Here is a 15432-nt window from a genome sequence, read left to right on the forward strand (position 1 = left end):
TTGGGAAGTTGTGCCTAGAATGGCTACAAACCTCAACACTTGCAGAAGTGAAACAAAACCTATCTTTACTCTCACAAGATATGGATCTTAGGTACTTTTTACTTGGACCTAGGAAACAACGTCAAAAACGTTTCATATATGCAGGCATGTATGCTGCCTATAATGAAATCTGGAAGATTTCCCAAAAAGAAGCCACAGAGAGAATATGGGAATTAGACTGTATTAACTTAGACAACGTTTTTGCTGTAGTGGATAATGGGTTAACAACTTTGACCTCCAGAGTATATTCATTGGGCAACATTGTATTCTCTGCTATAGACATACTGGAACAGGATTTAGCCCTATTAGAACAAGGCCAATCACGGTTACGTTCTATCATGTTATTGAGCTGGATGCTACAATCTTTGCGTGCAGGCCTTGTGCCTTGGCATTTTATAACCTCAACTTTACGGCAGCCGAGCTGCTTGCATAAGGTAATAATTCATGATTTCCTGAGATGGATATAACCCAGACAAAAAAAAAACAGAGTACACTAATGATTCTTCTGACTGCTGACAAACATGGCATGCACTACTTAATACAGTCCTTTGATTCCATTTTCCTAAAAGTGACATTAGTGGCAAATAACCATAATGAAATTTAAGAAAAAGGGACTTTGCAGCTTCCGGGGTAATAAAATACATTAAATGCTCCCACTAGAAATTAGGTTTAAAATCTAGGAAGAGGGAAGTAAGCGACCCTTCAGACACATTCTGGAATTCACTTTAGTGGACGTGAGCCCAGTAAGCTTCTATAAGTATGGACATGGATAAATAAGGCATAGAAGCTAAAGAACACCAGTATTTCCCCAACAAAGGGGCTCATTAGGATGGCGGACGGAAGTGCGTCCGCAGCCCTGGAGTAAGCGGAAAATGCCTTCTCCGTGTCCGCCTCCCGTGGACACTCCGTCCGCCATATCAGGATAGGAAAGAGTGTCAAAATTCCGTCCGCGACGGAAGAGCACGCACCGCCGCCCAACTACACCCGACCACGCGGCGGACGTAACCAATCCAGAGACTCCGCCGTACGGACTGACGTCTACGACCGTCCCCCAAATCAAGATGGCGGAAAATACACATAAAACTGCTGCGGAAAAACAACCTGTCTGAACACGGCGGATTCCCCACAGCGAAGATACCATACATAGCAGAGATACCCACCGCAAGCTGCTCGCCACCATGGACCCCGCGCTACTCGCTTTCCCGATGCTCTTCGCGATCCACCACGTCCAAGTCTTGGCCCACTATCGACGACGACGCAGGTAAGGCACAAACCATTCGCAGTCTGGCGGGGAATACCTGCAAGGGTCGTGACGTTGGGAGGGGGAGTGTCATGTTACCGAAACCACTGATCACAAGCAAATACAAATACACAATTGTAGTACGCAAGCAGGAATGACTACGACAAACCACGACTCATGATTGACTACCTTTATTACACATAATAGGGGTATAATCACAGTGTATGCGTGAGCATGGGTAAAGTGGGCACCAGAGCATGAACATCAGAGGCAGCACATCAGAGGGCAGAATGCAGTATCAGAGCATCAACAGGGCAAAGTGGGCACCAGAGCATGAACATCAGAGGCAGCACATCAGAGGGCAGAATGCAGTATCAGAGCATCAACAGGGCAATGTGGACAACAGAGCAGGTACATCAGAGGCAGCACGTCAGAGGCCAGAATGCAGTATCAGAGCATCAACAGGGCAATGTGGACAACAGAGCAGGTACATCAGAGGCAGCACGTCAGAGGCCAGAATGCAGTATCAGAGCATCAACAGGGCATTGTGGACAACAGAGCAGGTACATCATTGGCAGCACATCAGAGGGCAGAATGCAGTATCAGAGCATCAACAGGGCATTGTGCCCAACAGAGCAGGTACATCAGAGGCAGTAAACGAGAGGGCAGAATGCAGTATCAGAGCATCAACAGGGCATTGTGCCCAACAGAGCAGGTACATCAGAGGCAGTAAACGAGAGGGCAGAATGCAGTATCAGAGCATCAACAGGGCATTGTGCCCAACAGAGCAGGTACATCAGAGTCAGCATGTGAGAGGGGCTAAGTGCATCAACAGTCCATTGCACTGATCATGTCCATCAGAGTCAGCACGTGAGAGGGGCTAAGTGCATCAACAGTCCATTGCACTGGACAGGTCCATCAGAGGCAGCACGTGAGAGGGCAGAATGCAGTATCAGAGCATGAACAGGGCAATGTGGACAACAGAGCAGGTACATCAGAGGCAGCACGTCAGAGGCCAGAATGCAATATCAGAGCATCAACAGGGCATTGTGCCCAACAGAGCAGGTACATCAGAGGCAGTAAACGAGAGGGCAGAATGCAGTATCAGAGCATCAACAGGGCATTGTGCCCAACAGAGCAGGTACATCAGAGTCAGCACGTGAGAGGGGCTAAGTGCATCAACAGTCCAGTGCACTGGACAGGTCCATCAGAGGCAGCACGTGAGAGGGCAGAATGCAGTATCAGAGCATGAACAGGGCATTGTGGACAACAGAGCAGGTACATCAGAGGCAGCACATCAGAGGGCAGAATGCAGTATCAGAGCATCAACAGGGCATTGTGCCCAACAGAGCAGGTACATCAGAGGCAGCACAAGTACGTGTTCCAAGCAACCCGTCCCAAGGACCACAACAGTGCAAGGCTGTTCTCAATGGACAATGTACACACCATGTGCAATAACATGTGAGTGAAGTAAACAGCACCTCACATCACAGAATCAGGTGGACTGCGTGAACTACCTGCCTCGGACACACTGCCAGCACCAGAAACAGGAATGTGAGCCATAGCCACAGCCCGAGTGACAGACACATGGGCCACAGACCCAGACACACTGCCAGCACCAGAAACAGGAGTGTGAGACACAGCCACAGCCCGAGTGACAGACACATGCGCCACAGACCCAGACACACTGCCAGCACCAGAAACAGGAATGTGAGACACAGCCACAGCCCGAGTGACAGACACATGGGCCACAGACCCAGACACACTGCCAGCACCAGAAACAGGAGTGTGAGACACAGCCACAGCCCGAGTGACAGACACATGGGCCACAGACCCAGACACACTGCCAGCACCAGAAACAGGAATGTGAGACACAGCCACAGCCCGAGTGACAGACACATGGGCCACAGACCCAGACACACTGCCAGCACCAGAAACAGGAATGTGAGACACAGCCACAGATGTAGTGACTGACACGTGAGCCACAGACCCAGACACACTGCCAGCACCAGAAACAGGAGTGTGAGACACAGCCACAGATCTACTGACTGACACATGAGCCATAGACCCAGATACACTGCCAGCACCTGAAACAGGAGAGGGCACAACTGAGACTGTGCTACTACATGATGCATGACAGCAAACAACAGACACAGTGCCACTATCTGATACATGAGAGTCAACTGCACCTGCGCCACTGGGACCACTGAAATGATGAGCCCCAGGGCTGTATGGGCCAGGAGGCAGGGTGGCCCTGGGAGCCGGGGATAGCTGTACTTGAGCGACATCGGGGTGGGCAGGTGTCAATGGTGTGTGTCTGCGTTTCTTAGGGATATGTGAGTGCACCCTGGACAGGACAGGACTGGCAAGTGGTGGGGACTCAAAAGAAATATCATCCACCATAGGTGGAGCATCTGCTGCCGGGGGTCGGCTTTCTGGAGACGTGCTGGAGCCTGCTTGTCGTTTGCTGTGTGCCTGCCGCCTGGACTCAGAATCATGTGTAATGGGGGATGCAACAACAGGGGACTCCCTCCTCTGCTTCTGACTGGCCTGGATGGGAGTGGAGGTATGGGGGGACTCTGCCGCGGAGACATCTGTTTTCCGTTCCTTCGACAACATCAGCCTCAGTGCAGCCAGGGGTGATGTATGCCTGTCCATGATGGAGCTAGTGTCTATGGGAGAAGCCTTGTCCCTAGGATGTGCCTTATCCGTAGGAGGAGTGTTGTCTCTGGACGTTCCCTGTGCCCTGGACGGTGCCCTGTTCCTGTCAGCAGACTTGTCGTCTGTGGTGTACCTGTCTCCAGAAGACACCTTCTCCCTGTGTGTGTCCCTGCCCTTGGGAGATGGCCCTTGCTCTGTTGTGTGCCTGCCCTTGGGACTCTCCCTGCTCTTTAGAGGTGCCTTTGTCTTTTGACTGTCCTTGTCCCTGTCCTTGGGAGTGGGCCCTTCCTTAGTATTGTCCTTGTCCTTGGGAGTCTCCCTGCTCCTTTGAGGTGCCTTTGTCCTCTGACTGTCCTTGTCCAAGGGAGTGTCCATGGACTTAGGAGTATCCCTTGCCTTGGGAGTACCTCTTGTGTGGAATGCCTGTGTAGCATGTGAAGGCATGTCCCCCAACACCACTTGTGGATCCTGTGTGTGTACTCCAGTGTACCTGACGTTGTCTTTGTGAACAGATTTTGCTGACCTAGGGGATGGTGTCTGTGCCCTCCGTGCCCTGACGTGCTGTCTAGTGCAATAACCTGTATTAGAGTCCTGGTCAGAATATTCACTCCCCCTGAGACATCCAGTGGTGTAGATGGGGAAACAGAAGTAGCACCCTGTCCATGCGACTGTACAATGGCAGACGACACACTGCTTGCCAATGACTGAACTGTCCTGTGTAGACCAGCAAGATTGCCATGCATCCCTTCCATGAATGCCACCACCTGCCCCAACTTCCTATCATGGTCTTGGAAAGCATTTGTCATATTGGTCTGCCCCACACACAGCTGTCGCAGCAGATCAACAGCCTCAGCACAAAGTGCATTTTGGGTCACCGTGGCAGGGGCAGCGGTGCCTGCACCGAACGCCACTCTGCTCCCCCTACTCCTGCGTGCACGAACAGTACATGGTGCAGTTGGCGGCAGTGTGGGCCCTGTGTGCTGTCTCCCGACCGAAGGTGTTGATTGCCCACTCCCAGTCTGTGACAACAGTGCTGGCTCACCAACACTGTCGGAAGATGAGGACGATGGTGTCTCCACATGCGAGTCCTCAGGGACGGTCCTGTCCCCCTCTCCGGCGCTGCCCTCCTCTGTGTCAGTCTGCGTGTGCGCGAAGTCTGATCCGGATGCATTGCCTCCACTCATCTCCGCCGTCTGTGCCTGAGTGCCCTCTTGCAAAGCTGAAATGCACAGAAAAGAGGTGTAAGTCATGGGCACACTCACGTACAGAAGGACAAGGAATCCCTAACTCCATTGCTGACAAAGTTCTTCTAGCCCCCATCCTGCACACGGCCCACCTCTACCGGTCATCCTCACATGACACAAGCGTTGGTGGCCGTGACACATGTACAGCATGCGGACAGGGCAGGAGCATGTAAATCTGCACACATGTCTTGCCATGGGGCCACGGACCACTACGGCATGTGCTTAAACATTCAACTACTAAGCAAGTGGCGTGTCAACATGCCGGACCTGGATGTCAAAATACACTCACCCAATGGCACCAACATGGCATCGCAGCGATACATACGCACCACGGAAGTCACTACTGTGTCTGGGCACCAATACATGCATTGCACTCCCAAGTAACATACACAGACAGTCTGCTCACCGCTAGTGTGCTGTTGATCCACACTCAGCCGCTTGGACAGGTCAGGATGCGTCACAGCAATGATACGGTGCATGAGAGGGGTCATGGAGCGTCGGGCCAGACGTGGGGTCCTTGGAATCATCCCCAGTGTCACTTCCGCTACATTCTTGCTCAGCCTGGAAATGTCGTCCCAGCGTTTGTGGCAGAGTGTATGTCGTCTATTGCACACCCCCAATGCCCGTACATCACGTGCTATGCTCCTCCACACGTCCTTGCGAAGGTGCAGCTTGACCTACCATGATGGGAGACAAAAGGGTGCAAGTCAGTGGACAGTTGGCCTGTCACACAGATAGGGGCAACACGTATCTGTCAGCAGCCATGCACATTCTGAAAAATATGTCGGGCCCACAGTACACAGCTAAGATTGCAGAAGCCAGGAGTCATTGACCACCTCATGCACACCAACATGTCCCACACTGCACTTACCACCTGTCCGGGTGCGCCGTAGAGCCGTCCAAAGTTGCGGAGCACACCGTCCACGAGGACATCAAGCTCCGCGGCGGTGAAGGGACGAGACCAGATCTCTTTGACTCTCGGCATGGCAAGATCACGGAGTATGGCACTAGAGCAGCAGTCGGTGGTCAGCTCAGCAGCAGCAGGTCGAGGTGATGGTCACAGCAGCCGTCGGTGGTCAGCTCAGCAGCAGCAGGTCGAGGTGATGGTCACAGGCAGCAGTCGGTGGTCAGCTCAGCAGCAGCAGGTCGAGGTGAACAGCCAGCACTGGTTCCCAGGGTAGGATGTGTGCTTTTTGACATCACACATATATAGGGCCCTGAGCACATGTCAGTGGTATACGTCGCCAGCAATTGGTCAGCCCTGGATGCGTGTTTGTAAAAGGGCCAATGACTGGCCCTGGAGTGGCGGTGCACTGCTTCCGCTACTTTCGATTGGCCATACGCGGCCATCGTTCCCTCTTCCCATTGGCTGCATGTGCACGGACCGTCACGGTCACACATCGGCAACCGCATGTGCAAGCTTCTGGGACGGATGCTTCTTTTGCAACAATGTTCCATCACTGGCGCCACCATGGCGGTGCACGTATTCGGCGGGGGAGGTGCAGGCCAACACACCCTTTAGATATAGTCAATGGACATGGCAGTTCATGACCCCCCTTGCAGTCACATTGCATCATCCACCGTATACCGGCCGGGCCGGCCCGGCCTAGGAGCGCCCTGCCGGCCATGTCAACCACCGCCGTGCCAGGCCCGGCCTAGGAGCGCCGTGCCGGCCATGTCAACCACCGCCGTGCCAGGCCTGCCTAGGAGCGCCGTGCCGGCCATGTCCACAACCGCCGTGCCAGGCCCGGCCTAGGAGCGCCGTGCCGGCCATGTCAACCACCGCCGTGCCAGGCCCGGCCTAGGAGCGCCGTGCCGGCCATGTCAACCACCGACGGGTGTTCACTCGCCTGGCACGGCGGTCCTAGGCCGGGCCTGGCATGGCGGTTGTGGACATGGCCGGCACGGCGCTCCTAGGCCGGGCCTGGCACGGCGGTTGTGGACATGGCCGGCACGGCGCTCCTAGGCCGGGCCTGGCACGGTGGTGGTTGACATGGCCGGCACGGCGGTCCTAGGCCGGGCCTAGCACGGCGGTTGTGGACATTGCCGGCACGGCACTCCTAGGCCGGGCCTGGCACGGCGGTGGTTGACATGGCCGGCACGGCGGTCCTAGGCCGGGCTGGCCCGGCCGGTATATGGTGGATGATGCAATGTGACTGCAAGGGAGGTCATGAACTGCCATGTTCATTGACTACATCTAAAGGGTGTGTTGGCCTGCACCTCCCCCGCCGAATACGTGCACCGCCATGGTGGCGCCAGTGATAGAACATTGTTGCAAAAGAAGCATCCGTCCCGGAAGCTTGCACATGTGGTTGCCGATGTGTGACCGTGACGGTCCATGCACATGCAGACAATGGGGAGAGGGAACGCGGCCCGCGTATGCCCATTCGAAAATAGCAGAAGACGTGCACCGCCATGGCGGCGCCAATGATTGTATATTTTCAGACGCTGCACCGTGGTGTATTGTCTGCAGTTGCGTCATGAGGATTGTGAGCGTGATAGGGAAACTTCATTTGTCATGCACTATTCCATGTGTGTCCATACTATGCCCATCGGTGTGCACACAATGTGCAACACATGTGCATGTTGACGTGTTGACGTCGGGTGTGACCCTACAGACGTTTTTACTTCTTCACATCTACACAGTACATCACGGCTGTATCGCCACATTCTGAATCTGTTGTCAGTGTGTGGTTCATGTGAGGTCACTACAATGGTGGGGGTACACATGCATTCAGTGTATGTGTGTTGCCTTTTGTGTCACCATGCATGTAATGTCCGTATGCTCACCATTATTGGTGTTGGCATTGCTGCATGATGACATGGTGTGTGCGTATCATTATCGTTTGTGTGCATGCACTTGCATGTGTGTCTGTGATGTGGCTTCTACACATTAGGGTCAAGACACACGTCTTGTCAGTAATGTTGACATGTGACTAAGTTGCGTTGTACGTGTTGACACACTTCCTGTTGCTAGTGGCTGCACATTGTTAATGGGGCACTCCGTATTGTAGTTACTATCAGAGATGTCACACATATGACCATTGTCCACAACATTTATCTTCTTGCTAATGTTGGCTTACATGTGATGGAGTTGCACACCTATGCGTTGTTTGTAAGTTGACTCAAGTTACATCTCTCTCCCACACAGGAGGGCTCCAAATGTGCATCGGCCATACACTGTGCTGGAGGATATGGTTGACGAGGAGGTGATCAGGAAATTCCGGCTAGATCAACGGAGATTGATGGAGCTAGTTGCCCAATTGTCTCCTCATCTGCAGCCACGAAGGACGTATCCTGGTTCCATTACACCCACAGCAAAGGTGATGGCAGCACTACACTTTTTTGCTACGGGCACCTTTCAGTACACAGTTGGACATGCCGGGGGGATGTCACAGTCCATGTTCAGCATGGTACTTCGGGATGTTCTAAAAGCGATGATGCTGTACAAGGATGACTACATCCATTTCCCACGGCCGGCAGAGTTGCCAGCAGTCAAAGCAGACTTCTATGCACTGGGCCAGATACCACACGTAGTGGGTTCCATTGATGGCACACACATCGCTCTCATTCCACCACGGGCACGTGAGCAGGTTTATAGGAATCGGAAGCACTTCCATTCGCTGAACGTGCAGGTGGTGTGCCTGGCCGACAACATCATCTCCCATGTGTGTGCAAGATTTCCAGGCTCCGCACATGACGCCCACATCATGCGGAGCAGGATTGTCCCCCAACTGATGGCAAATCTGCGTCCCGGTCATGCGTGGCTTGTTGGTGAGTATACTGTGGGGACTTTTGTGATTTCTGTGTGGCATGGGGTACCCACCAATTCTGGTTGTGATATTTGTGTCTGTCATCCCCCTACATAGGCGACTTGGCGTACCCAAACCGGCCCTGGCTCCTGAGTCCCATACGTAATCCTACTACAGCGGGTGAAATGCGCTACAATGATGCCCATGGAAGGTCACGTCGAGTGGTGGAACGTACTTTTGGACTGCTAAAGTCTAGGTTTCGGTGCCTGGACAAGACCGGAGGGGCCCTGCCTTACTCACCAGGCAAAGTATGCAGGATCGTGATTGCCTGCTGCATGCTCCACAACCTGGCCGTGCGCAATGACATTGAACTGCTCTTGGACCCTGAAGACCAACAAGTTCCTCGGCCTCCCATCCCACCCATGTCGACTGATGAGGATAGTGGTGAGGAGGAAGGTGTGGACCAGAGGCGCCAGCTCATTGATCGCTACTTCCCTTGAATGTGAGTAACTACCTCTTGTGCCGGTTGACAATGCCTTATGTATGTTTGCTGGTGTTGTGTGGATGTGGTGTGCATCAGCTGGGTGTTCTGCTATGTGATGGTTGCATAGGTGTGTGTTCATTTATTTGGACATGCAAGTCTCCATGATGTGTGTCCTCTCATCCAATGATTTTGTGTTGAGTGTGGTTTGTGGAATGTTGCTGTGCTGTGTGTTGTGATGGGTGTGAATATGTTTCCTGACGTGTGTTTGCTGTCTCTGAATTTCCCTAGGTCACTCCCGCAGCGGCATGATTGTGTACGACTCGGATCCCTGCACCTGGTAACGTCTGTTTCTGAGGCAATCATGTGATTAAACATGGAGGCAACACATCATTGAGTGTGTAAGTGGCATTTATTTACAGGTTGTGCATTGGTGCTGGTGAATATTTACAAGTAAGTGTGGGGTGGGGGAGTGTGAGTTGAAGGTAATGGCAGATGAAATGTCCGTGCTGACACCACATTGGGTGATGTCAGGCTAGTCCAGCAGACCTGTGCCAATGATTGGCTATGTGGGACAGGATAGTTGCCAGGGTGAATGGCTGGCTCAGGCAGTGTCAGGGTCATTGTCAGCCCCTCTTGGAGCGTGTGGATGGAGCCCCCCCACTGCTCTCACCCACTTCCAGCCTCGGACGGCCCCTCCGTCTTTGAGGTGGAACGGAGTCAGCTGGGGGGGCAGGTTGCTGAGGGGCCACATCCGTCGCCAGAGGCACAGGCGGCGGCGGCGGTGGCGGTGGTGTTGCTGGCCGTGGCGTCTGGACACTTGGTTGAGGGTGGGTGGGGTTGTTGCGGGCTATCCATTCCCTCCACATTGTTGTCTGCTGGCCCATGATGTCCACTATCTGGCCAAGGCTGCCCGCAATGTCCCGCAACATGTTAGTGTTGTCCACCGAGTCCTGGTGGGCACGATCTGCCTGTTCCTGGCTACGGTCGTAGGAAGCCTGGCACCTGGCTAGGGCTTCAAGTGACTCTGCCACAGGATGGGGTGGGTGGCCTTCCTCAGCGCGACGGAGTGTGGATCTCCTGATTGGCTGATGTGGCCTCGCCTCTCTCCTGTCTGGCCCACTCTCCCTGCTTGGGTGGGAGGCCGATGGCCCTGCGTCGTGCGGTGGGTTAGGCAGGGTGGCACAGGCAGGAGTGGTGGTACTGGTGGTGGTGGTGGTGGTGGTGGTGGTGGTGAGTCTGCAGCTCACTGTGGCCGGTGTTGCAGGAGTTACACAGGCGACGGTTGTCGGGGTTGGGATTTCCTGTGAGCCAGATGGCCCTGGCAGTCTGCTTGGGCCCGCACCATCCTCCCCACCGGAGCTGGCTGTGGAATCTTCCCCAGAGAGTCCGGTATGGGTGTGAGGCGAGTCTTGCGGCCGGTTGCTGGTTCCACCAGTCAGATTACGATCACCTGAGGGACAAGATTGTGCTGATCAGTACTGTGGACATTACATGTTCATATCAATTTGATTACATTTCAGTGTCCTGTCGCACACACCCCACCACCGCCCTCCCTGTGGACATGGGGGCCTGTTGGGAGTTGTAGTGCTGGTCTCTCACACACCCCACCCACCTCTCACACACACCCCACCCACCTCTCACACACACCCTGTGGACATGGGGGCCTGTTGGGAGTTGTAGTGCTGGTCTCTCACACACCCCACCCACCTCTCACACATACCCCACCCACCTCTCACACACACCCTGTGGACATGGGGGCCTGTTGGGAGTTGTAGTGGTGGTCTCTAACACCCCCCACCACCCTCCCTGTGGACATGGGGGCCTGTTGGGAGTTGTAGTGCTGGTCTCTCACACACCCCACCCACCTCTCACACAAACCCTGCGGACATGGGGGCCTGTTGGGAGTTGTAGTGGTGAGCTCTCACACACCCCACCCACCACCACCGCCCTCCCTGTGGACATGGAGGCCTGTTGGGAGTTGTAGTGCTGGTCTCTCACACACCCCACCCACCTCTCACACACACCCCACACACCTCTCACACACACCCTGTGGACATGGGGGCCTGTTGGGAGTTGTAGTGGTGAGCTCTCACACACCCCACACACCACCACCGCCCTCCCTGTGGACATGGGGGCCTGTTGGTAGCCATTTACATTTTGGTGAGTATGTGGCCCACATGCATAGGTTGGGGCCTGGGAGATGTGTCTTCTCAGTTGTGTGAGGCTGACCATGTCGTTCAGATCGTGGTGCTTGGTTAGTACTTACCAGCCTCTTATCCTTCCTCAAGTCCTTCCAGGCTCTCTGGGTGCAGTATGCCCAGCACCTTTTCCTCCCAATCGGTGTAGGGTATGGGCTCCGGGGGTGTGCCGCCGCCAGTTTGATTAGCTCTCACATTATTTTTGGCACGGATGCCTTTCACCCTGGTTTTCAGGTCATGCCACCGCCTCTGTATCTCGTGCTTTGTCCTTGGCACGGTCCCTGACGCATTCACCCGACTGACGATCCTGTCCCACATGTGATTTTTTTGCGCCACGGTGGTCTGCTGGACTTGGGCCCCGAATATGTGGGGCTCAACACGGATAATTTCATCCACCATTACCTTCAACTCCGTCTCCGTGAATTTTTTTTTTTTTTTGGGTGCCATGGTGTGTGGTGCTCAGGGTGTGGGTTGAGTGAGTTGGGTGGTGCAGGTGTGTGTTGTGTGGTGTGTAGGAATGGTGTGGTGGGTGTTTGTGTGCTGGGTGTGGTAGGGTGGTGGTTGTGGGTCTTCAATTGGTGTATGCTGTCGCTCGTATTGGGCCTCTTGCTAGCAGCTATGCTGTGATGCAAAGGATTGTGGTAGTGGGTGTGTGTCATTTTATAGTCGTGTCTCAATGGTTGTTGGCAGTCAGGTGGTAGGTGGGTGTGTTGACTAGTGTGCATTATTGGGTACTTGGGGGGGGGTCATTGTGGCTTGTGATTGGTGTTGGTGTTTCAGGTGGGGGGTAGTCCATTTTCGTGTGTTTTTAATTTACTTCCGTCACACTTTTTGACATTGGTTTGACGGTAGGGATGTTGTTCATGTTGGGCTTCCGCTGTGATGCACTGTTTCTCGTTGCATTCTTTCCGCCGCGGACGTGGATGGTGGTGCGTACCGGGGTACAGGCGGCGTTATCCTAATCGCGGACACGGAGCCTTCGCAGGTATGGCGGTGGAGGTGGCTGTTCCTGCGTTCATGTGCGTCCGCGGCGGATGGGGTTTGGTTGGTTCCGTCCGCTTGCGGCGGGCTCTGGTGTACTCCGTCCGCCGCGGACGGACTTTGGTGTTCTCCGTCCGCCGCGGTCGGGGGTTCGTACCAGTATAATCCTAATCGCTACGGCGGTTTATCCGCGGAGCGGTCCAGAGTATCTTTCCCGCGTCCTTGGCGGACGGGACACGTTTCCGTCCGCGATCCTAATCGGCCTCAAAATTTGGGGTAACAGCTTTTGGACATATGATAGCCACGGAATTTAGGCACAACTCTTTGGTAATACCACCTCCTCCAGCCCATGACGATAATCATCAAGATCTTGAGAACACTCCAAGAGAGTAACAGCCTAAGTTGGGCCTTATGTGTTATTAAATGAAGGCCTATATCTCTTCTTAGAGGTATTAGTGGGGTATTATTTGGGAGATTTTTCAGAGATTTTAGAAAATCCTACTCTGCTAATCCCAATCTGGTTAGATTAGAAGTGCCCCACATTACGGCCCCGTACAGGGCACTGCCCTTAGCTTGAGCTCTGTATGCTTTAAGTGCTGGAGAGATGGTCTTAGCCCTTGTTGCTCTAAATCATCTCAATATTGCGGTAAACAGTTGGATTAAATGTAAGCTTCTCTTTTCGACCTGTGGGGCCCATGCTATAGAATTATTCAGCCTAATTCCCAGATAGACAAATTCAATTACCCTTTCCAGGGAGGAACCCCCCAGTAATATCAAACCCCTAAATGATTTATGAGGCCTAATAGTCATGAATTTGGTTTAGTGTGATTTATTAAAAGTCCACTTTGATTTTGTCCACCAAACACTGTAGACCTCTAGGTGTTTTTGAAATCAAAAGGGTATCATCTGTGATTATTAGAAGTTAGGATTTACGACCACCTAAGGAAAAGGCATCATTTAAGCCATCCTCCACATAGGCCATCATATCATTAAGAGACAGAGAGTAGAAGGTTGGTGCAGGAACACAGCATTGTCGGACTCAGTTCTTAATCTTGATCCATTCAGTCAGGTTCCCTCCCTGACCCCATCTCACTCTGCACATGTATCCTGGTGGAGATGTGCCAATATATCAAAAATACTGGCTGGAACCCCAATATTCCTCAATTTAGCCCACAGTTTAGTTGTAGAGACTGAGTTGAAAATCAACTTTAGGTCAACAAAAGTCAAATAGAGGTGTGCCTTCTGCATAGTTACAATTCTCCAATAAATGAATACATTTTTTAGAATCTTATCAATAGTTCTGACCCCTTTCCTAATACAAGCCTGCAGTGGGAAAGGACCTGATGGTCCTCTATCCAGGAGTCCAAATTTCTAAGTATTTGTCTGGAAAGAATCAGGGTGGTAATCTCAACTACTAGGGTTAATAATTATAGATGCCTCATTCAGTCAGTCTACTATCAATGTACTTATAAGTTCAACTTGACCAGAATAGTTTCTCTTGGCCGGAGGAAGTGGCCCACAATAAACCAGCAGATTAAATTTAAACCGGGTCATTGACACCACTCCCAAGCATTGCGCAAATTCCATATTTACCAAACCCTCAACAAAGGCTCTGGAATTTGACTCCAGTCTAATATAGGGCCATATGTAGGTAAATGGCATTTACCGAATCGTAAATACCGAATTTTACCGATTCGGTATTTACAAATCGGTAAATGCCATGTAGGTAATTATTCTGTAACAATTACCGAATCGGTAAGAATCGGTAATTACCGATTCTGTAATTACTGAATCGGTATTTGCCATTGATTCCTATGGGCCTTGAAGCCCATAGGATTCAATAGCAAATACCGATTCGGTAATTACCGAATCGGTAAAAGTACTGATTTTACAAGGGGGACACACCCTGTTGCACCCCTGTTTCTGGCTTGTGTGCCATGTGACACACATACATGCCCTTAGGGCATGTCTGTGTGTCACATGGCACATATGTACATGCACAGATGTGCATGTACACAGGAATTCGTTTACCATGCAATAATATTTCATGGTAAATAACGAATTCTTAAGGGCCTGTGGCACTGTTTCCAGTGCCAACTACATCCCATGTTACCGATTCTGTAAATTTACCGATTCAGTAATTTACAGATTCGGTAAATTTACCGAATCGGTAAATGTACAGAATCGGTAATATTTGGGCCACCTACATCTGAAACTCCAAATACCGGTCGGCAACGGCCGAAATCGGCTGTTACCGACCGGTATTTGGCCACCTACGTATGGCCCATAGTCAAAAGAGCCTGTAGAATCAGAGGAATCATGAAGTTGTTTTGCATCAAAGATATCAGAATGGAAAACCAAGTGTCATTGATGTACAGATCGTATCTGATAGATGTTCTTATTTATAAGTGACTCTGGGGCCGATTCTTAAAATTAACTTAATACAAAGTCCTAAACTTACTACCATTATGGTACTCACAGAAGGCACTTACTCATTGAAGAGTAAGTGCCTTCTGTGAATACCAGAATGAGTAAGTACATTCTGTGAATACCAAAATGTTAGTAAGTTTGAGATTTTGTCTTAAGTTAGTTCTGTGAATCGGGCCCTCTGTATCTTCGCAGGCATATTTAGGCAGAATGGGGACCTTGGTCATATATATCGGCGCTAGTGGTGTAGTGGGGCTAAGCCTTGCATTCACACAGTGTTAAGTTAGCATGAGCTTGTTAGAAGTTTAAACGCCATTTTACCTTTCTGCTGTCTTTTGCACACGGCACACACTTTATTAATTGTTTAGAGTTAGGCTGAGTGTTTTGATTCACATGAGAATAACTT

At 52.0% G+C, this 15432-nt stretch overlaps 1 long non-coding RNA gene across 1 annotated transcript in view; it reads left to right on the forward strand.

Annotated features, from left to right (window-relative positions):
- LOC144783018 (uncharacterized) overlaps positions 1–15432 on the forward strand; it is a 621918-nt gene that overhangs the window by 335277 nt on the left and 271209 nt on the right. The window lies entirely within an intron of this gene.

This window comes from Lissotriton helveticus, chromosome 9 (genome assembly GCF_964261635.1).
Source record: "Lissotriton helveticus chromosome 9, aLisHel1.1, whole genome shotgun sequence".
Taxonomy (NCBI): Eukaryota; Metazoa; Chordata; class Amphibia; order Caudata; family Salamandridae; genus Lissotriton; species Lissotriton helveticus.